Consider the following 22,156-nt stretch of genomic DNA (forward strand, 5'->3'; position numbering starts at 1 on the left):
AGTTAGATTGGCCAAGGACAGCCAGCCAAGCTGCCATCTCTCACTGTCCCTTGTATAGTGCCTTCTGTGATGCTCTTTTCTGCACAGCACCTGTGCACCTCCAAGGCAGGTAGAGCAGACAGCAGATTTTCCAAGTGTCCAGGATTATGAAGCCCAGTATCACTCTTCCATCTCAGTGAGTACCAATCCCTCATCTCTGTATAAATCCCCTCAATATGGCTCAGTACTTAAAAGTATTTGCAATTCTGTAGGCCCAAATTTAATCTTCCAGCCCCCACATAAAGTGGCCTATGCATCTATGATCCTAATGTGCCTACAGCAATGGGAGGCAGAGGTGAGAGAATAGATTGCAGGACCAATATGCTAAGGTTGCCCTCCATACGTACACTGTGACATATGTGTGTGCATATACACATACACACACACACACACATACACACTATGCATATTTTGTTTTTTTTTTTCTTTTAATCTTGTACCTGACTTACTGCAAAACAAAAAACTGAACAGGATCCTTTGTTAAACTTCCTCAGGGCTGAGGAGATGGCTCAGCAGTTAAACGTACTTTAACTGCCAGGCATGGGTTTGACTCCCCAGTGTTCATATAAAACCAGAAACACAAAGTGGCACATGTGTCTGGATTTCATATGCAGTGGCAAAAGAACCTGGTGTGCTCATTCTCTCTTTTTCTCTCTTCCCCCCCCCCCACCTCTCTCTCTCTCTCTCTCAAAAATTATATTTTGAGGGCTGGAGAGATGGCTTAGCAGTTAAGGCACTTGCCTGCAAAGCCAAAGGACCTAGGTTTGATTCCCCAGGACCCATGTTAGCCAGATGCACACAGAGGTGCACGCATCTGGAGATCATTTATAGGGCTGGAGGCCCTAGTGTGTCCATTCTCTCTCTTTCTCTCTACCTGCTTATTTCTGTATCTATCTATCTCTCAAGTAAATAAATGAAAATAAAATATTTAATATATATATTTTGAAAGATAATTATTAAAAACAAACTCCTCAAATCCCCTGAGTTACATTTTGCTCATTGTTTTTGACTGGCAGAGAAATAGCCAAATTAAAAAGTCTTTTCTTCTAGTCAAGAAAAGATAGCACTCAATTTGGACTGAAACATTTTTCATAAGTGTCTATTTTCCATGACATTATCTTTCTGGTGAAAATTTTTTCAATGTAGTTTTCTCAACTTTTTTCAAATGTATTCTTTTGATGTGTGAGCCATAAAAGTCAATAGTCTTACTGGTATTTAACAGAGAAAACATGACTGATCAACAGTTCAGCAGAGGGCAAAGCAAGGAGTTCAAGGAAACTGGACAGCAAACCATACAAGGGCCCTTAATGGGCAGCAACTTAGAGTACCGAGATACCAACTATAATTGTGTATTCAAAGGTCCAGTACAAAACCCCTGGGAATTGGAACAGACATGGGGGAAGTGTGCCCAGCTCCTTAGCAAGAGCCTGGAAGGAGAAAGGATTGATAAAGAAGGACGAGGCAAGAGGGAAGAGAAACATTATGTCAATATTTAGACTACCAACAAGAGACAGTTGAAACCTGGAAGAGACTGGTAGATTTGTGGTCCAGAAAGGCAGAACTCAGCCATTCTGGGGCCAGAATGAAAGGAAGTGAATTGGTTGGTCTGAAGCTGTCCTAAAGTTGGCACATTTCGCATCCACAAACTAGCCTACACTAAATGAGTTCAAGTAAGAAGACTGAGTTACTTTGTACCTCCATTGTAAAATACAATCTCTTCTTAGTTCCTAATTAGCAAGCCCCTCTCTCTTTGCAGAAGAGATTCCTGGGTCCTTGAGTGGTGGGATTTGAGATATGGCAACAAGAGGTTGTCCTAAAGCCAGCTCCTCCTAGAAGTATCTGTTAAGAGCATAAATAGCAGCTGCTGTGGTAATTAGTCAGTGCTTATTGTTTTGGCTCTGCAGTTGTGTTCTGAGTAGCCCTCACTGGTGCATCCTCAGACTAGCTGGCTGTGGTCTAGAAGAGCTGGGCTATAAGAAAACCACAAAGGCTTTGGCAACTCTGTCTGGCCACCGGAGCAGTGTTCTGCAGGAACCAGTGTGTGATGAAACCACTATAAATCTCTGTTTAAAAATCCTTGTTAAGTTTTTTGTTTTGTTTTGTTTTGTTTAAATGTTGTTTAAACATCTTTGGCTCTGGGAGGCGAGCTCTTAGAAATCAGTTCTGAGGAGCTCTTCGCTGCAGCTGAGTGTGTCTAATGAAGAACTAGAATCTTGATAAAGAAACATTACACAGGAACTGAGCAGTTAACATAAGACACTGGCACCTATGTGTTTATTCCTCCTGTCTACCTGTTGAGAGATGGAAGTTCTCTTTGTCGATCCTTTTTAATTAAAAAAAAAACCATTGTGAGTTAGTTATGAGTTCTTTTTATTATTATTCTTTTTGTCCAGATACATATCTTTAACTATTGTGTGTCCTGTGTTTGTAGGCCTCAGGACAAATATGCACTGATAATCTCAGGAACACTGGAGCATAATTAAGTGCCAATTAATCTCTGTTCTGACTTGACAGTACAGTGGGAAAATGCACTCATTGCTGAGAGAAGACAGACAAATTAGGCTAATAGGAGAATAAAACTAACATATGTAGCAGTTATTTTCTCATTGCTGGGACAAACCACACCATCAGAGTAGCTTATGGAAGTCAAAGATGTATTTCCAGTTTACAGTTTGGAGGGGAAGTGTCATGATGGGGGAAGTGTGGCAAGGGCAGAAAGCTTATGTCACATCATTAGGGAGGAGGCAGAAAAGCTGGCTAAGTATAGCAAGCAGGGCTGGGCTATAACACCCTAAGCCCTTCCTCTAGCAGCACATCTCCTCCAATAAAGCTCCACCTTTGCAATGACTCCAAGACCTTCCCAAGCAGCACTATCATCTGGGAATTAAGGATGAGGCTTAATCACAAACAAATGAGGCTGTGGGGGAAATTTTATGTGCAAACCTCCACAATGACACTGATGATCAGAGTCAAGGATCCGTGCCTAGAAATCATGCCTGGCATTCAGTAGGTACTCAGTAAATGTCAATTCAATGAGATACATTGAAGCTTGAGAGTATAATAATATGTCATATTAAACCATTCATAATTAGACGTGTGTATTCTTTTCATAAAATACATCTGAACCTTACAGAGGTGCTTCTACATGTGCTCATGGCAGGAGATAATGAGCAATAGTAATATAATAAGAGTATGGGATGCAGAGGAGGTACTAATACACAGACAAAAGCAACCAGCCTAGGAAATGTAGCCACACTAGGGCCCATTAATCCTTTAAGAGTTAAAGATCCATCTCTCTCTTGGCAGATGCCTATGTGACATATTAACCCATAGCGTACTGTCTGGGAATTATATAACATGGTGTGCCTTCATATCTTTAACTTTTGTAGTGGTACTGTTTTTAGAGAAATTAATTTCAACATCTTGATGTTGAAAGCTCCATGACCACATAATCAGAGTGTATCTCAATTGTAGGCAAAATATCTCAGAGGAAATTAATTATCCCCCCCCAATAATCTAAAACATACTGGCCTTAGGTCATTTGAATAAGATGTTCCCCATAAATTTATGTATTTTGAATGTTTAATCTCCAGGTGGTGACAATTTGGGAGGTGGAGCCTTGCTGTAGGAGGTGTGTTGTTGGGGTGAGCTTAAGAGTGTTGTAGCCAAATGTGGTGGCATATGCCTTTAATCCCAGCACTCAGGAGGCAGAGGTAAGAGGATCGCTGTCAGTTCGAGGCCACCCTGAGACTACATAGTGAGTTCCAGGTCAGCCTGGGCCATAGTGAGACCTACCTCAAAAAAAAAAAAAAAAAGTTGTTATAGCCAGCTCTACTTTGCCAGAGCTTGGCTCACTCTCTTGTTGCTACTTTTCCCATGCTATGACAGGTGATGTCCAGCCTCTGCTCATGCCATGTTTTCCCCATTATGAAGCCATTATGAAGCTTCCCCTCAAGACTTTCAGCCAAACTAAAAACCTGCCTCCTATCAACTGATTTTGGTTGGATGTTTTGTCCCAGCAATGAGACAATAACTATAACATTGCCTCAAAAGTGTTGTGATAACTTCCCCCCAATTTGTTGTTCATAACATTGTTACCAAGACAAACTTGAAGGATGTTTCTTAACATTCAAATGCATGACATTCTAAACCATTATTTCTCTGTCAGATCTGAAGCTTCTGACTGAGGACACAGGCCATCACTTGTTTATGTCTGGCATGTGTGGACTCTATCAGAGATGTCTGTCAACAATCTTTTCCTTTTCCATGAGGAATAGAGCTGGTGCTTATCCCAGAAGACTGGCTCGCAATTGATGAATGTATGGATGCATTCTCATTGATGCAAAGTCATTCCAAACTGACTTCACCAAACGTGGTTTAATAAACAAATGTAAATTTACCTTTGCTGTTTCCCTTTGGGGCTGGGTTGAGACGGCAAAATAGGATTAATTTAGAGCCTTGAATCGTTTCAGGAAGGAAAGCTTCCCCCCCCCCCCTGTTTGGAAATGAAAGTGAAGATGAACCTGTGGAGCCTGAGCTGCTGAACCATGCCCATGTATTTCTCACAGCAGCTAACATTACCCTAATGAACTCAGCTCTCCCCAGTCCTGATCTATAAAGCTGCAATCTACCTCACATCAGTGCATACATTTTTCCAGGCCTCTGACCCAGCTTTCCACATCATAGCAGCCTTCTTCCAAATGTTTTGGACCCAAAGGCCCACTGCTTAGACTAGTTGTGACTACCCCACCTGCTCCTCTGTCACCTGGGCCAGCACACAACTTCTAGTCTGCTGTCTCCCAGGACTGACAGCTTCACCCCAGGTCCATTCAGATGAGAGGAATCTCCCATCTGCTTTATTGGCTAACACCACAAAATGCCCTGACCTCAGATGAATTTTATGTATTTCTACAAACATAACATTTCTTGCCATTGTTTAATTTGGGATGTCTTAGGGATTTATTAATAGTTTCATAAAGATATTTTCTGTTTTATCTGACTGAAGTATTTGCCTAGGATAAAAAAAAAAAATTGTTCTTTTTTTTTCCATGCATTTTTTATTCTCTATTTGCTTGTGGTATCCATGAAACATTAACCCCACGTGTGACTCAGATCCTAGGTAGAAGTATATACTCCTAGAGATATGAAGCTGGCTGGGAAGAATCCAGCAGAAAGGATCATGGCAAACACTAAAAATCATTGAGAACCAAGGTGCAGACATTCCAGTGGTGGCCACGTCCTTGTGGTTCCAGGTTGACCAGTAGGACTCAGGGGCTCATTGAAAATGCAGACCCTCAGGCTGGCCTCTAGACCTTGAACTAGAACCTGCCTGGGAATTGGAGCCAGTGATTTCTGTGTACCCATGAGGATGAGGAGGAGCACTGGTCACGGATCCTTAATCACTGTCACACCAGGCTGTCCAGTCACTTCCTGCCAGACATTCCTAATCAAATGGTAAGGGATGTCAGGCCAGTTCTCCACTCATGCGTCTGATTCTATGGAAAGCTAACTCTTTTCAAGATGTTCATGACCTAAGAAACCTTGTATGTAATTTAGGTCCTGTCTCCACACCTTGGAACAAATTCCATTTACAAATATAGAACAACTAATTGACTGCCAGAGGAGTCATAGGCTTCCCGTTGTGTGTGAGCTCACTGGAACTGTGGGCCAGAGGAGCAGGAAGTAACAGAAGAAGAAGGACAAGAGGAAGAGACATGAACAAGCATGGTGGAACTGTCTTTCCAGCATTATCTTTTTCACTTATTTGAAACACTACCTGTCTATGTACATTGACTGGTGTCAAAGTCATTAGGTAGCCCAGGCTGACCGGAAACTCACAGTCTTCCTGCCTGAACCTCCTGAATGCAGGTATCACAAGCATATGACTCTACCCACTGGCTTCATATGTATTCTTAAATGATGCAAGGTGTGCGCATAGTGGTTTCTTTTCCTTAATAATACAAAATTAAAAATCACCCATATAAATAAATGTAACTTTTAAAAAACTTTTTATTGAGAATTTTTATGCATAAGCATCCTATAACTTGATCATATTCCCTCCTATTACTTTATTTTGTCCACCTTCCCCTACCACGTTCCACTTAACCCCTTCTTCTTTCCAATGAGTCCCTCCTCTATTTCTCTGTCTTTTGCCCTCCTCTGTCATCTATGTTGTAATGTTGAGGAGTACAAATATTCTACAGGTCTTGTGGAGGCAACAACATCCAAGGCCACTTCATGTAACTGTCACTTCATATCCAGAGGGTTATATCCCAAGGTATTTCTCCCCACCCTCTGGTTCATACATTCTTTCTGTCCACTCTTCCCCAATACTCCCTGAACCTTGGAAGGCATAATATGATGTCTCATTTATTGATGATCTCTAAACAGTCACTATTCTCAGTACTTTGATGAGTTTTGAGTACATCCAGTATCCATTGACATCTGTAAAAAGAAGATTTTCTGGCCAGTGGTGAAAGAAGCACTGATCTATGGGCATCAACACAATATAAATTTGGAGGGGGGGGGGGGCAATTTGATGAGCACATCATATCTATTTAATGAAAAATAAAAAAAGAAAACAGCAGTAGCTTTCCACTTAGGGCTATGACCTTCTTAGCCACAGGTTTCACTAGGTTTATGGTACCAAGCTTGGATTATTTTCAAAGGAGCCGGCCTCGATTTCAATAAAACAACAATTGGCCAAACCTTAACAATCATGTCACTAATGCACCAGTAGGTGCATGTTACCTGGTTCATCAGTTGTGTCGCAAGCATGGACCCACCCTTGGGTAAGAATGTTGATGACTTTTCTCTCCCAGCTGTCTACATCACACTTGCACACACTACAACAACAAGGAGGAAGCTTCCAGCTCAGTTCCAGTTTGATCATTCAGTATCCTGCAACTGAAGCCTGCAATGTCTCTAGCATTAGAACCTTACCATCTGGTTACAGTGGAAAACCAAGAGCCTTGGCAATAGCCTGTATTGTTTGGGGTACCTCAAGTAGTTTCTCTGTCAACAACTCACTAAGAGGTATCCCACCCCTGCTTCTGGGCTTTCTAGCAACAATCTATGGCTTCAGAAAGGAGCATGGCCAACCTTCACAGGGAATTTTGTCCATACTCATGTCTCTTTAAATCTTAATTATCTTTTCAATTAGTTAACAAAATGCAATACCCTATAAAGTCTTAGTTAAACCTCCAAAAGTCCTTTCTTCTCCTCCATTCCCTTCCCCTGACCCTGCCTTAGCTTTTCTATCCCCAGTATTCCATCCCTCTGCTTATACATCTATCTCCTCCCTTAATTCCTCCCCACTAATCCCCTCAAGGGTCGTTCTACCTTTCTCTCTTAGGGAGTTGCTTATTTCAACTTATATACAATCTAAAAGTTCAGACTTAGGATCTGCATATGAGAAAGAACACAAGGCTTTTGTGCCTCTGAATCTGGGATACCTCACACAGTGTGATCTTTTCCAGCTCCAGACATTTGCTTGAAAAATCTCATGATTTTGTTTTTTCTTTACAGCTGAATAAAACTCCATTGGGTAAATGGACCATATCTTCATTATCCTTTCATCAGGTGATGGACATCTAGACTTTTCCTAGATATTGTGAATAGAACAGCAAACATAAAAAATAAAAAACGTGGATAAGCAAGTATCTCTGCTGGGTCACATGGTAGATGTCTTCTCAAGTATTTGAGATCCTCCACAGTGATTTGCATAATGAATAAGCTCCCAGTTTGCACGCCCACCAACAGTGACGAGGGTTCCTATTTCCTTACACTCTTGCCAGCAATTGTCATTTGATATTGCGATGATAGTTATTCCGACCAAAGTGAGTTGGAATCTGATAGTACTTTAATTTGCATTTCCCTGATGGCTAAAGATGTTGAACATTAAAAAAAGTTTATAGGCCCTTTGTATTTATTCTTTTGAGAACTCTCTGTTCATTTCCATAGCCCATTTTTAATTGGGCTGTTTGATTCTTTTATTGTTTAATTTTTTGGAGGTGTTTGTATATTCCAAATATTAATCTTCTGTCAGATATATAGCTGACAAAGATTATCTCCCATTCTGTAAGTAAATATAACATTTTGATAACTGTATTGTATTTCATCCTATTGATTATCCAGGATTTCTTCATCTCTACTCTAATGGCATTTAGTTTAATTCTTTACTTTTATAAAAATGTTTTATAACATTCTTGCAGATACGTTTTAGGATGCATATCTTATTTCTCATTTGAGCTGAATCCCTAGAATTCTTTCTACTAAAATCTTCAAGCTATCTTGTTTTGAGATATGAGGTAATCAAAGTATTCTAGGTACTTTCTCTATGACTATTAGAAAATCCATGCAGCTGAATGATAGCCACATACCAAATTCTTATCTTCTTCCAACTAAACCCCTGAAAGTTCCATTCTGCTTTTGTATTGTCAATATGTGTCTTTTATTTTTATTTCTGATAATGTGAGTTCACTCATTATATTTTGTCCAAAAATTCCAGCTACTGTTTCAAATTCTAAAACTGATTATCAGAATTTTTCTTTCATTATATTGTAGTTATCTATTACTTTAAAGTATAATGTCAATACTCTACCTTCACATGCAGAATTTTGATATTCCTTAAGTTGGTGAACTCTTTTTTGTTGTTTAACAATGTGTGGTTGTAATTTTTATGTGTTCTGGAAATATAGCACTTAAAGTTAGTTGCTTTCCACTAAAGTACTTAAATTTAGGACAAACTGCAAAACCCATAGCAATTTAACTTCTCTTTAAGACTTCATATTCCTCCTCTCAATTCTTTCACTTTTTTCTTGCTTTATGCATTTCACCATACTCATTTGATTTTAACTTCAAAAATATGATTTGGAAATAGGGTAGAGTGCTGTTTATTATCCTTGATTTCAAGTTTTGTTTTAGTTTTGTTGGAAACATCTCCAATTGTTAGAGCAATTAACTTTCCTTAAGTTTCTTTAAAAAATTGTATTTATTTATTTATTTGAAAGAGACAGAGAAAGAGGAAGAGAGAGAGAAAGGGAGAATGGGTGCACTATAGCCTCTAGCAAACAAGCATCAGACATATGTGCCACCTTGTCCTGGAGAATCAAACCTGGGTCCTTTGGCTTTGCAGGGAAGCAAACCACTAATCCATCCTTCCAGCCCCATCTCTATTTCTATAAGTTTCAGAATCTTGATGTTAATAGGACTGTCTTATTCCTAGAACACTTGAGTACTTGTTCAAAATGCATTTTAGCTGCATTTCACAGCCTTATGGGTGGTTTTATCTAAGCATCTCCATCTTTTGCTTGGGTTCACATAGGTACATTTAAGTCTGTATAGTTGAGACTTTCAAATATGTTTATATCAAGAACAATGTACTAATTTCTACTCACAGAGGTTCTTTTGCTGTCATGATAAGTAGTATGTGTTTGTCCTTCCTCTCTTCTCCTTTCCTCATTCCTTTGCCTGCTTCTCCAACTTTACCTTTCATTATTCCCATAACTAACCTTACATTTTATTAGTTGTTTTTATCTCAATATTGGTTTTTGTGTTTAAGGTATTTTTGGTTATTTGGGGTGGGGGGTATTGATTTTTTTTTCAGGGCAAGGTCTCACTGTAGCCCAGGTTGACCTGGAATTCACCCTATAGTATCAGGCTGGCCTTGAACACATGGTGATTGTCCTGAGGGCTGAGATTAAAGGCATGGGCCACCACACCCATTTCCTGTTTGAGTTTTTTTTTTTTATTTATTTTTATTTTTATTTATTTATTTATTTGAGAGCGACAGACACAGAGAGAAAGACAGATAGAGGGAGAGAGAGAATGGGCACGTCAGGGCTTCCAGCCTCTGCAAACGAACTCCAGATGCGTGCACCCCCTTGTGCATCTGGCTAACGTGGGACCTGGGGAACCGAGCCTCGAACCGGGGTCCTTAGGCTTCACAGGCAAGCGCTTAACTGCTAAGCCATCTCTCCAGCCCTCCTGTTTGAGTTTTTAAGAGCATAAATAGAATATTTAGTATTTCTTTCCCTAATGTGTTTTATATATTCATATACATTATAATATATGTATATATATATGTAAATATGTTGACTGATAACATATATTTAAATCTATACTCATATTTTAATAAGACAAGCACAATTTTATTATATAGCTGTTATATCACCCTTAATTGATTTTTCTCCTGGGGTTGTCATTCTTTTAATGAGAGTTTTTCACAGTTTGATTCTTGAATGTCCCTCAAAGATCTATGTGTTAAAAGCTTGATTGTTGTGCTCTTGGAGATGGGGAACCTTTAGAAATTAGGCCACATGGAAAGAAAGGAAGTCATTACAAGCAGGCCCTTAGGCTTTTGAAAGGGAAACTTCCTATTTCTTTCTTCATGGAAGACCTTCCTCCATTACACACTGCCTCGGTGGTGTTCTGCCTTACCACAGGCTTAAAGGCAACCATGGATTAAAATCTCCAAAAGTAGAGGTAAAAAAAATCCTTCTTTCTTAAAGCCCAGGTATTTGTATTTTGCCACCACAGTGACAGAGCTGAATACACACACACACACACACACACACACACACACACACACACACGTATAACCCAATGGGAATATGACCAATATGTGATAAACCTCATCATCATCATCATCATCATCATAAAATCAGGAAAAATGGTACCACTTGGAACACAACTACAGTGGCAGTATGTGTGTGTGTGTGTGTGTGTGTGTGTGTGCATGCAGGCATGCACATGTGCATAAGTTCTTTTCTTATTCTTTGTGCATTTTGAAAATTGTTTTGTCATAAGCATTCATCTCAGAGCAACCTGCTTGTATCTCAAAGTCAACCATTCCCAAATATCCTAGGAAACAAGGTCTCTTCAGTCACACACACACACACACACACACACACACACACACACACACTTATTTATGGAAATAATGTTAAGAATAATTTATCAGAAGTCTTGCGCTAGAGTGCAAGATTGCAGAAAGACGCAGCAGTACTAGTCAACACGGCTAATCGGGTGAGCACAATAAGGTCACAATAGTGACGGCAGCAGAAGATGGATGACCATGAACTGAGAGTCCAGAGGATATGAGGGAGCATGACAAGGAATCACGACCATCAAGAATGCACAAGAAGAGCTGGGCATGGGGGTGCACACCTGTAATTTTAGCATGCAGGAAGCTGAGGCAAGAGGGCCCAAGGTTTGAGGCAAGTATGAGCTATATAGCAAAATTCTGTCAAACACACAGAGAAAGAGAGAGAGAGAGAGAGAAGAAGAGAGAAGGGGAGGAGAGGGGGGAAGGGAAGGGAGAGGAGAGGAGCATAGCTCAGGCAAGATAAGATGTAACCACAGATGTCAAAGAGCATGCAAAATCATAGAAATAGGGTGCTTGTTTCTATTTAATAAGGTAAAAGTGACATAAGCATATTTTAATGACATGGTCTTACAGAGACAGGAAAGAGACAGAGAGGATAGAGAGAGAGGTTGAAGGATTGTTAAAAAAAAAATGGAGACATGCAAGGCATGCATTCCTATGTGAAGGACAGAAAGTCTCATTTCTCCAGGCTTATCATTAAAATATGGCCATTATAACTGTCTTAGCTTTCATCCAGCTTTGTTTGAGGAATAAAAAGTGAGGATGAAATAGAATCAAGTATCATACCTAAGAGTACGTTGTCCATCAGGATAAAGTATCTTCTAATTCCTAACTGTGGGCCCTACCTAGATGTTGTAAGACTTCCTTAGCAGAGCCCCCTGAAGATCAGCTACAAAAAGTGAATTCAGAATTATGGAGATTGCTCACTGGTTAAAGGCACTTGCTTGCCAAAAGCCTGATTCAGTTCAATTCAATTCCTCAGTACCCACATAAAGCCAGATGCGCAAAGCGGCACATACGCCTGGAGTGTGTTGGTAGTGGCACTAGGCCCTGGCATACCCATACTCTCTTTCTCTCTCCTTCACTCCCTTTTTCACTGCAAATCAATAAATAAAACATTTTAAATGAACGCAGTAGATCCAGACATAACCGGCAGAGTCACCATTGCACATCGTCTCCATATCAGAGCTCTGATGAATTTCATTAGCTGCTGAGTTGAGCAGGAAATAAGGACAAAGGCAGACTTTTTTGGCAACCTCCTTCCTAGTATCATTTACTACGGGAAGCAGCCTGATTCAGTGAGTCAGCTTATGTAGATTTTGGAACAAGAACTGATCTGTCACAGAGATAGATGTGTCACCCTGTTTCATTAAATTCTCAAATAACTACTCACATGTATAGAATTCACTGGCTATAATTGTGTTTCTCTTGAAACCTAGATACAAAGAGAGCATATGTTAGCCAGGCTAATGTGTGATACTGTAGTCCATGCCATAACGATAGCATACAATGATCTGCTGTCACCACCCATTATTCTAGGTAATAGAAACACAATATAGAGCCACTGTATTGCATCATTCTTGGGACACCATTTATAATAAAGTCCATGTAAAAATGGTGCTGTTGGTCTGAAGAAATAGTTCAGCAGTTAAAGCACTTGACTTTGAATCCTTCTGGTCTGGGTTCAATTCCCCCATACCCACATAAAGCCATATGCACAATGTGGTGGATGTGTCTGGAGTCCATGCACAGTGGCAAGAGGCCCTGGCATGCCCATATGCATACTTTCTCTCTCTTTCTCCTTCTTTCTTCCTTCCTCACTCCTTGCAAATAAAAAGATATTAAGAAATGATGCCTAAGAAGGAAGGCAGCTCCCTGCTGGCTAGCCCTCATATGCTAGAAAATGCTATGTGAGCTGCTGGGTGATAAGTGTCACCAACAGCATTAACGAACATTGGATCCTGAAGGTACAAAATCAACCAGCTGGTCAAGATGTTCACATCTGTGAAATAGTGTCACACAGCCTATGGGGATAATCAACTGCTCTCAAATTTGATATAAGGTCTACTCAGTGGGACAGAATTCATGCCTGGTACTGAGAACCAAGTTAGTAATCTTACAGATAGGAAAGCCATAGACTCTAGAGAGAAGCTCCCATTGATTTTAGGCTAAGAAGAGAAGCAGCTCATCAAAAGGTCTTTTAAATGACTATGCTTATCTGCTGAAATTCATGCTGCTTTCAATCTTGGTCACTCTTGGCTGGAGAACCTCCTTTCTTTTTTTTACTGATGGCAGACAATACTGGAGAGAACTAAGATACATCAGTTCAACAAAAGAGAGAAAGGGAGAGCCAACTGTCTAGCACAAGAGAAGTCACCTCTGCCAGCGCCCAGGAGACACTAAAAGGAAGTGGTCATCTAAACATGAATGCTGCTCTCACTGCTGCCTGAAAACCAGCTCCAAGGAGATGTCAGTAGACACTTAGGATGCTCAAAACTCATGAAAACAAAACTCCATAGATTGTTGAGACTTGTGGCATACCTGCCAAAGATCAGGGAACATTGCAGAAAAGGGAGAATAAAGATTATAAGAGTCATAGGGTGAGAAGGAGAATCTTGAGGCATTTCTCCTCAGTAAATACACATAACCCCACTAAGGAGGGCCCTCTGAGGAATGAGGTAAGAGAGGGGGCATAGAAGAGTATAACCCAATGGGAATATGACCAATATGTGATAAACCTCATCATCATCATCATCATCATCAAATCAGGAAAAATGGTACCACTTGGAACACAACTATAGTGGCAGGAAAAGCTGACCAATATCAGCGTGTTCTTCTTCCTTGACATACAGCTAGAGTACATCTCCAAGCCTCACTCATAATCAAGCTCATCAGATGAGAGTTCCAGTGGGGTGCTTATTCCTTTCAGGAGTGGTTCACAGATGTCTCCCACACATGCTCCTTCACCCCTTTTCCTTTACCTCTTGTGAAATAAAGACAACTTCCAAGATGGCCTTTGGGACCATGTCTGAGGTCATTGTCATCATGGGTCTCTTAATGACTCCTTGGAGAAGGCCCCTCACTTACCTCTTCTCTTACCTCTCATAACCCAAATGGAAAGTGCCCTGAACAGTAGAGCCCAGACGTAAACAATGAGGGGAAAACAGGTGTACAGACAACAGGCAGGAGGGGTCATGGGCCAAGGTATCAGAAGGGACTGAATTAAAGTGAGAGTAATCCTAGCATGTTGCCTCTCCTAGGGGTCTAGAGACAGCATTCCAATTTACTTACTGGCCTCAACAAATTTGATTCATGTGAGTCACTAAAGAAACATCCTGAAGTACACTGACAAGACAATTCTAGATGATGTATTAGTGGCTTAGATCCATCTAACTTTGTGAATCCACTTTCAATATTGACAGTACCTCCCAGGGACCTGTATTTGACTTTGCTTCATCACTCAAGACAGTAGGATCAGAGCTACCAAGGTCTGTGCTGCATTGATGCCGAAACACTCCTAGGTCTCTTGAGTGCTTTTTTCTCTGGGTGGGAATTTCTGAGTCATTTCTTTTGTTTTCCTCACTAATATTTTGCTGAGTCACTATGTTCTTACATAGGTCATTTGAAGACCACAGTCAGCCTCATATTCTACATATTCAGGAATCTCAGGGCCTGGTTCTTAATCCAAACAACAGGGCAGTGTGAGAGGACCAATGTGCTAATACCTTTACAAATTCTTCCATATCCATGTAGCCACTGTCAGCCTTTTCTATGGTGTAAGAAAGCCTATGGCACACATACAGGCCTACAGAGCAACTAATGACTTACATATACTCTTCCTGGACATCTCCCCAAAAGCTCTCTTTTGAAGGAACTTGAGGAGAATTTCCTAGCTTTCCATTCTACCATCCCACTCCCAGACTCTCTGCAAACATAAATCTGATGGAAAACACACTCAGACCACAACTTGAACTCCCAGGAGTGACAGCACAGAGCCAACCACACTAAGGACCCGAGGCAAGGTTTCCAGGCCAGCACTCTCTAGAGAGAAGGGGGCTCCCAGCAGGGTGGCGATCTGCCAGGCCTGAAAGGTGGCCTCAGCTAGGGTTAGGAACTTCCCATCGCATGTCCTTTTCTTCTGAGTTTTTGTTGCAAAAGAGAAGCAAGCAGTGTAGACCAGCATCCTGAGGTCTCCAGGGGTGTTGTCCACCCTCAAAACTAAATTCAATGCTACTTTCTCTACAAAGCTCCCCAGTTAGAATGAAGCTCTTCCTCCATGTGACTTTCCACCTACTGTTCACAGCAATGCATTACATGTGCTTATGTCTGTCATTGGTGGTTGTCTTCTTCCATTGGCTTAGGAGTTTGTTGAAAAAAGACATTGTGGGCTGGAGAGATGGCTCAGCAGTTAAGCGCTTGCCTGTGAAGCCTAAGGACCCCGGTTCGAGGCTCGGTTCCCCAGGTCCCACGTTAACCAGATGCACAAGGGGGCGCACGCATCTGGAGTTCGTTTGCACAGGCTGGAAGCCCTGGTGCGCCCATTCTCTCTCTCTCCCTCTATCTGTCTTTCTCTCTGTGCCTTTTGCTCTCAAATAAATAAATAAATTTTTTTTAAAAAAAAAGACATTGTATTCCACAATTCCTGGATCTCAAAAGCTTTAGTTTATTCAATGAGCACTCAAGACTTTGATTAAAATAAAGCAGTAAGTATTTTAAAATTTGATTCTTAGTATCTATTTAGTTCATGCAAAGATAGTATTTCTTAACAAATTTAAATACCAATATAAAGCCATTTATTAATTACTAGGTAATTCTTCCATAATGAAGATTATTTTCTTGGTGTGGTATCACTCTAGCTCAGACTGACCTGTCACTCACTCTCTACTCCTGGCCTAGCCTCAAACTCTCATAGCAATCCTGCTACCTCTGCCTCCCAAGTGCTAGGATTAAAGGTATGTGCCACCACGCCTGACCCAGATATTTTTGCCATTAAGATAATTCCTTTAGTACACAGTGCTGTATGGACAGCTATGTGGTTCTGCTGCTGTGAGCATCAACAATTACTTCTATCAGAAAAATACTTGGCTGGAGGCTTTGGCAAATAGCCAGACTTTGAATTTATATTGCCAAATTGCCTCAAGGAAAGTTGTAATAATAGGCAGTAGTATCAAAAGTCATTAAGAATATATTGATCATGGCTGCAATACTAAAATTGCCATTTTTATTGGCTTCACCAATTTCATCTGTAAGAAAATGGTATCTTGATTTAAACTTCCTTTATTGTACTGTTTGCATCACTTCTTTTGAGAATTGGTTAATGTTGTCCTTTCCCTAAGTCTCTAGATCTCTATCTATCTCCATCTCTGTCTATGTCTCAGGGAGAGATTGTTGAGAATGAGACTCAAAAGATTTTTAATTCATACTTATATCTTGTTTTTACTGTATCCTAAAATGTCCCCTGTGGGAAAAAAAAAAAAAGAGAGAGGGATTTTATCCATTTAAATTGCTGGAGGCCCTGGCACACCCATCCTCTCTCTGCCTCTTCTCTGTTGCTCTCAAATAAATAAATAAATATAAACAAAAAATTAAAAAAAGAAATGTGAAAGGATAAAAATGTTGCTAAGGTGCTGGAAAGATGGCTTAGCTGTTAATGTGCTTGCCTACAAAGCCAAAGGACCCAGGTCCAATTCCCCATAACCCATGTAAACAAGACACACAAGGAGATGCATGTGTGTGTAGTTTGCAGTGGCTAGAGGCCCTGGTGTGCCCATTTGCTCTCTCCCTGTCTATCTACCTACCTCTCTCTCTCTCCCTTTCTCTCATAAGTAAATAAAAATATAAAATGTTACCAAGTACGTCCTCTAACCACAGTGGAACTAAATTGGTGGAGTGAAGCACAATTGAGACTGTGTGGGGAGTATATGCCAAAAAGAAGGAACTTGCTTCTGGCTGAAGGATGAGATGAAATATAAAAGATGCAGAATACATTAGTGTCTCTCAAGCTGTAGTCCATGAATAGCCTTTAATAGTAACAACTAATAAACATAATCTTTGTCTCCGTAGGATTCTAATCTAGTTCTCAATTACAGATATGGGATTCTTTACACTGAGCAGATCTCTTAGCCAATCAGAAAACTACTGGTTACCCACCAAAGCTGTGTGCCACTATTGCACTGGCATGTACATCCTGCCAGGGTGTTTGCTTCTGAGTAGCTTAGACCTCTGGTTGCTCAAACCATCAATGACCACTTTCCCACAGTATCAAATATAGCACTTTCCAGCACCAGATGGGCTGTCTGGGGACTGGCTCTCTTCTGAATTCCAGACAAGTCTCTCCATGCTCTGTGTCAGCAGCATATGCTGTCTTCAGCAATACCCATGGGGAATACCTGCAACCCCACTGATGAGCATCCCAATGGAATGGGGGCAGGGATGAGGGAAAAGAGGATACCAACACATGATGTATTTATATGAAATATGTTGATAATAATAATAAGCATAAAATATAGAAAAAATCAATAAAATATAAAGCAAGGTTAAAAAAATATTAGCTAGTTGGTGTTGTATACAATGTTCAGTATTGGTGCCCATGGGTACTCCTCAATATTGTGAAAATTGTTTGAATGGACTTATTATTTGAGGAAACGTTTGAAAATCCCTGATATGCCTCCACAGGACACAATAAAAGCAGAGGGGAAGAGAAGGCAGACTAAGATGGCTAAAGAGAGTCAGAATGGGGAGCAGAGAGGTGCTGGATACAAGTGTAAATCACAGGATTAGCGGCATGGAGGGGGGAGAGGGGGCGGGAGGAGACAGCAAAGGAAGACTTCAGAGCTAAAAACAACCCTCACACCCCTAAATACTACGACCACTAACCCACTGCATGTGACTCGGCCATCAGCACTGGAAAATATTGCTACATAAAAGGTTCACTGTCCATCCCTTTCTATCTCTGTGGTCCATCAGTGCCCCATTAAGAAAGAGCCACCACCCACAACCTCGGCTCTTATCTAAAATGTCTTTTTTTTTAAATCTTGACATATAGAAAGTGAAGAAAGGTTTAAAATATTTATAAAATGTCAGTAGCAATATCTGAAACAACACAAATGAGGACATGGAAATTATTTCCAGCCCTTTCATCTCTGAGCCAAATTTATTTTTTCAAGCATTCAAATATATAAAAACTTGGAAGTCAGCAAATGTCTTAGAGTCATGAAATCTGTACGACTGCACAGGCCTCGGCATAAACATATGTCCAACAAATCACAAAGCCCAACTTTCCAACCATTCCATCCAAGAAAAGGCTTAGAGAGAAACTTGCTGCTGCTGCTCTCTGGAAGGGGCAGCACTCTGGGGCGGGGTGGGGTCTCCAAGGCCCCCCTGGAGGCTGTGCTCTAGAGTTTGGGTTCTTCCTGCTCCTGGAGGGGTTATCAATCAGGATCTGACTAGGAGACAACAACCACTTGATTAGTTAAACAGAGGGGCTTTACCAGAGGACAGTGTCTTCCCAGGTGACAGATGAGCTGAGAAGCCAAACAGAATACTGATGCAACCCCAAGATTACCAAGGAAACTAAGTCCCTACTGCCCCCAACTGGAGAGACAGTGGAGGAGGCAGATTCACAGAGACCCACAGCCCAAGCCACCCACTGTAGGTAGAAGAATGGCTTACCTGAGGGTGGCTGGAGCCATGGAATAGGTCCTGAACTTGCGAAGATGCATCCAGAATTTGGAGAGAAGGGCCTCAGTTTGCATATGGCTTGAGTATGACCCCAAGGGTGCATGAGCCAAATTCTTCATCTCTATTATACAATACTGTGAAGATGGAAAACTAAGTGAAGTACTTAAAGGCAGGAGCTCTGGGAGGTGATTAGAATTAGAAAAGAGCATTGAAGTAAGGGTTGCTATGATCCGAACCTGGTGACTTCATGGGAAAAAAAAAAAAAAAAAAACAGAGAACAAACAGACACACCTGTGTGCTTCCTGTGTTGCACCATGTGAGATTGTGTGCCACCTCAGGACTTACCCACCAAGCAGACCATTACCGAGAAGCTCCTTGATCTTGGAGTAGATAAGTTAGGTAAAAATAAACTTCTTTTCCTTATAAAGCAGTTTGCCTCAAGTATTATACTAATACCAAACTGACTAAATGCATTAGTCTTCTCTCTATCTCCCTACCACCCTGTCTCCCACTTGCTATCACTGAGTGGCTCTGTCCTGACACTGGCTGACATGGGAATCTAGAAAACATAAAGGGTGAGACAAGGCATCTCTGAGCAAGAATAGAGGAAAGGTTATGAGGGTAGACAAATAATCTGTTGTCCTTCCGATTGCTTTGCTTGTTTGTTTGTTTGTTTCAGTGCTGGGGATCAAGCCCAGGCCCTTACACATACTCGGTAAGCACTCTACCACTGAGCTACATCTCCAACACCAGCTTATCATTTTTATGATTTTAAGTGTTGCTTCTCCACTCCTAGCTCCAGTTCCTCCATAATGATCTACTTGTAAACCATCTGCCTTATTGAATAGTAAAAGACTAGTTAAATGAAAAAAATTAATTAAGCCTCAAGACACCATACAAATGCGAGGTGTCACTTTTATAGTCAGTGGTAATTTTATGTGGGTGGCATTTCAGGGCCATGGATCTGTATTCTTTCCACGGTAATAAGAATAAGAAAGAAGGACCCAGCTGCAGGATGTGATATGCAGATGAGAAATTACCAAGCAAATTAACAAGACAGAGAGGGCTTGGGACTGACAGCACATGGGAGAAGCTATCTCCCAACCAGTCCAAGCCCCACATTTTCCAGGTCTGGACTCTTCCAACTTCATATTGCTCATATGTCATGTTCCCTAATTAAAGATGGTGCTCATTTGAGGTTTCTAACAATGGACTACAAAGATTGCAAGCTGGTTTAGCAAGAACAATAAAAGGCAACCTAGGAGCTCCTTGTGGAAATCATTTCCAAAAGCTTAAGATGACACCCTGAGGGCTGGAGAGTGATGGCTGAGCAGTTGAGGCATTTGCCTGCAAAGCCCGGGGACCAAGGTTTGATTCTCTAGTACCCATGTAAGCTGGATGCACAAGGTGGAGTATACACCTGGTGTTTGTTTGCAGAGGCTGGAGGCCCTGGTGTGTCCATTCTTTCTCTCTCTCTCTCTTTCCCTCTCTCTCTGTCTCAAATAAATAAATAAAATATTTTAACATAAATATGATGCCTTGAGATAATGAACAAGTCCAAGCAGCTTTGTTTTATTAAAGAAGCCCCTTTCTGGAAATATACCACACTTTGTTGTTGGCTCTGAACCTGTGAGAAGGAATACAGATGCAAGGAAAAGTCACTGTGGGAGCAAACTGACCACTGATAAAGGATCCAAGTTGGGCTATGATATAAGTATTTTTCTAGATGTCCCTTAGAAAAGATATATTGCAGTCTTGACCTTCAGTATGTTGGAATATGTTCTTATCTGGAGATAAGGCCTTTAACAAGGTAATCAAGTAAAAATGAAGTAGTCAGGATGAGTTTAATCCAATTGACTGATGACCTTATAAAAAGGGAAATTTTGGACACGTGACAGACATGCAGAGAAGTAAGCTGATGGAAAAAGATACCAAGAGAAGGAGTGGTGCATCCACTAAGCCAAGGAATGGCTGTGAAGTTTGGAGTTCCATGGAAGAGACCCAGCTCTCTGAGCCCTGACTGCACCTTGGTTTCACACACCCCCTTCTAAACTGTGACATAATACATTTTTCTCATTGAAAACCACAAAGTTTGTTCTTTATCGCAGTATTCCTGGGAAGCTAAAGCAAACCTTAAAGGTCAGATGGAAATTAGTGAAAAGGGTTACAGGCAAAAAGAATAAAGAGGCAAAACAAGTGGCTTTTAAAAGAATGACAATAACCACAAAGGGCAAAGGTCAGCTGTGTACAGTATGAGAAGTTTCTTCTCATGTCCTTTGACCATTTTCCCCCCTTGGGTGTTGTTTGTATTTTTCTTAATAGTTTGGGGGAAAAAAAAGCCCAGAAAAGTTGTACAAATTTGCACAAGATCTCAAGCATACCCTGTTTTTGCTTGTTAGATTCAGCACTGAGCATTATAGGTTGCTACCACAAGCATATATTCATTGAACTTTTCCATATTTTGTGTGTAGATGAATATTTGTCTAATATCCTTTGGTCATTTTCCCCTACAGTACATAAAGGAGAGAATGGGAGCTGATGGGTTAACCAAAACTAAGTATTTGTATTAATAAATAATAAAAATTAAAAAGAACTAAAAACACAATTTGGAAAAAATCCTTCACTTAGCTTTGCCAGCTTTATTGCAAAAATGCCCTACCAATGTGTTGATGTCTTAGCTGTGGAGGAGTACTTAATTCTAGTTGTGGTCTTTAGACTGTGTTTTCTGCCTTTGTAAGTGAGCAGGACCAGCTGCACAATTTTCACCATTGAGTGCAAACATGAAAGTGAAGGGTTGTCTTAGTCCATGTTCTGCAGGTAATTTATAAAGAATGAAAGGTTAGCCGGCTCTTGTTTCCAGAGAGAGAGAGAAGCCCAAGTGCATGATGGCTACACTGTAAAATGGAGAAAGACACAACATGGTGACAAAGAGCCACTAGTGATGTCACAGAAGCTCTGCACTTATCACCTAGTCCAATCGAAACTTTCTCCCAAAGGAGTTACATCCAAATAAAACTACTACATGCTTATGAGGACAAAGTTTCCAAATCATGAACCTTGAATGTCAAAATGGCAATAGTAGAGAACCAAATCAAATGCAGGGCCTGTGGGACTGCACTGGTTACAGACCCATGAAGGTGACCCAGGGTAAAAGATAGGACAGCAATTCCAACATTCACAGAGCCAATTCTTCCAAATTTTTTCATAGTTTCACTAACAGTTATCTATATATTTGCCCCCACACACTCCAAAACAGGAAAATAAATCCTTTTATGTTCTATTTAATATATTAAACTTTACAATTAATTTATGAAGAAAAAGTATCTTATAAAGGTTGATACACAGTCCATTGTGATCTGGACAGGTTCAGGACTGGCACAAATCCTCCCGTCTTCACCTCCCAACACTGAATGCCTGCTCCAACCCCACTGTGGCATATAGAGATAGATATATTTGGAACAGGCTTGAATCCATCCTCTCCCCTCTGATACTACCTAGTGCAGCACACTCCCACAGCACCTCACCTTTGTGATCAAGGCAGGTTTGAGA

Source organism: Jaculus jaculus, chromosome 12 (assembly GCF_020740685.1).
Source record: "Jaculus jaculus isolate mJacJac1 chromosome 12, mJacJac1.mat.Y.cur, whole genome shotgun sequence".
In the NCBI taxonomy this organism is placed as follows: Eukaryota; Metazoa; Chordata; class Mammalia; order Rodentia; family Dipodidae; genus Jaculus; species Jaculus jaculus.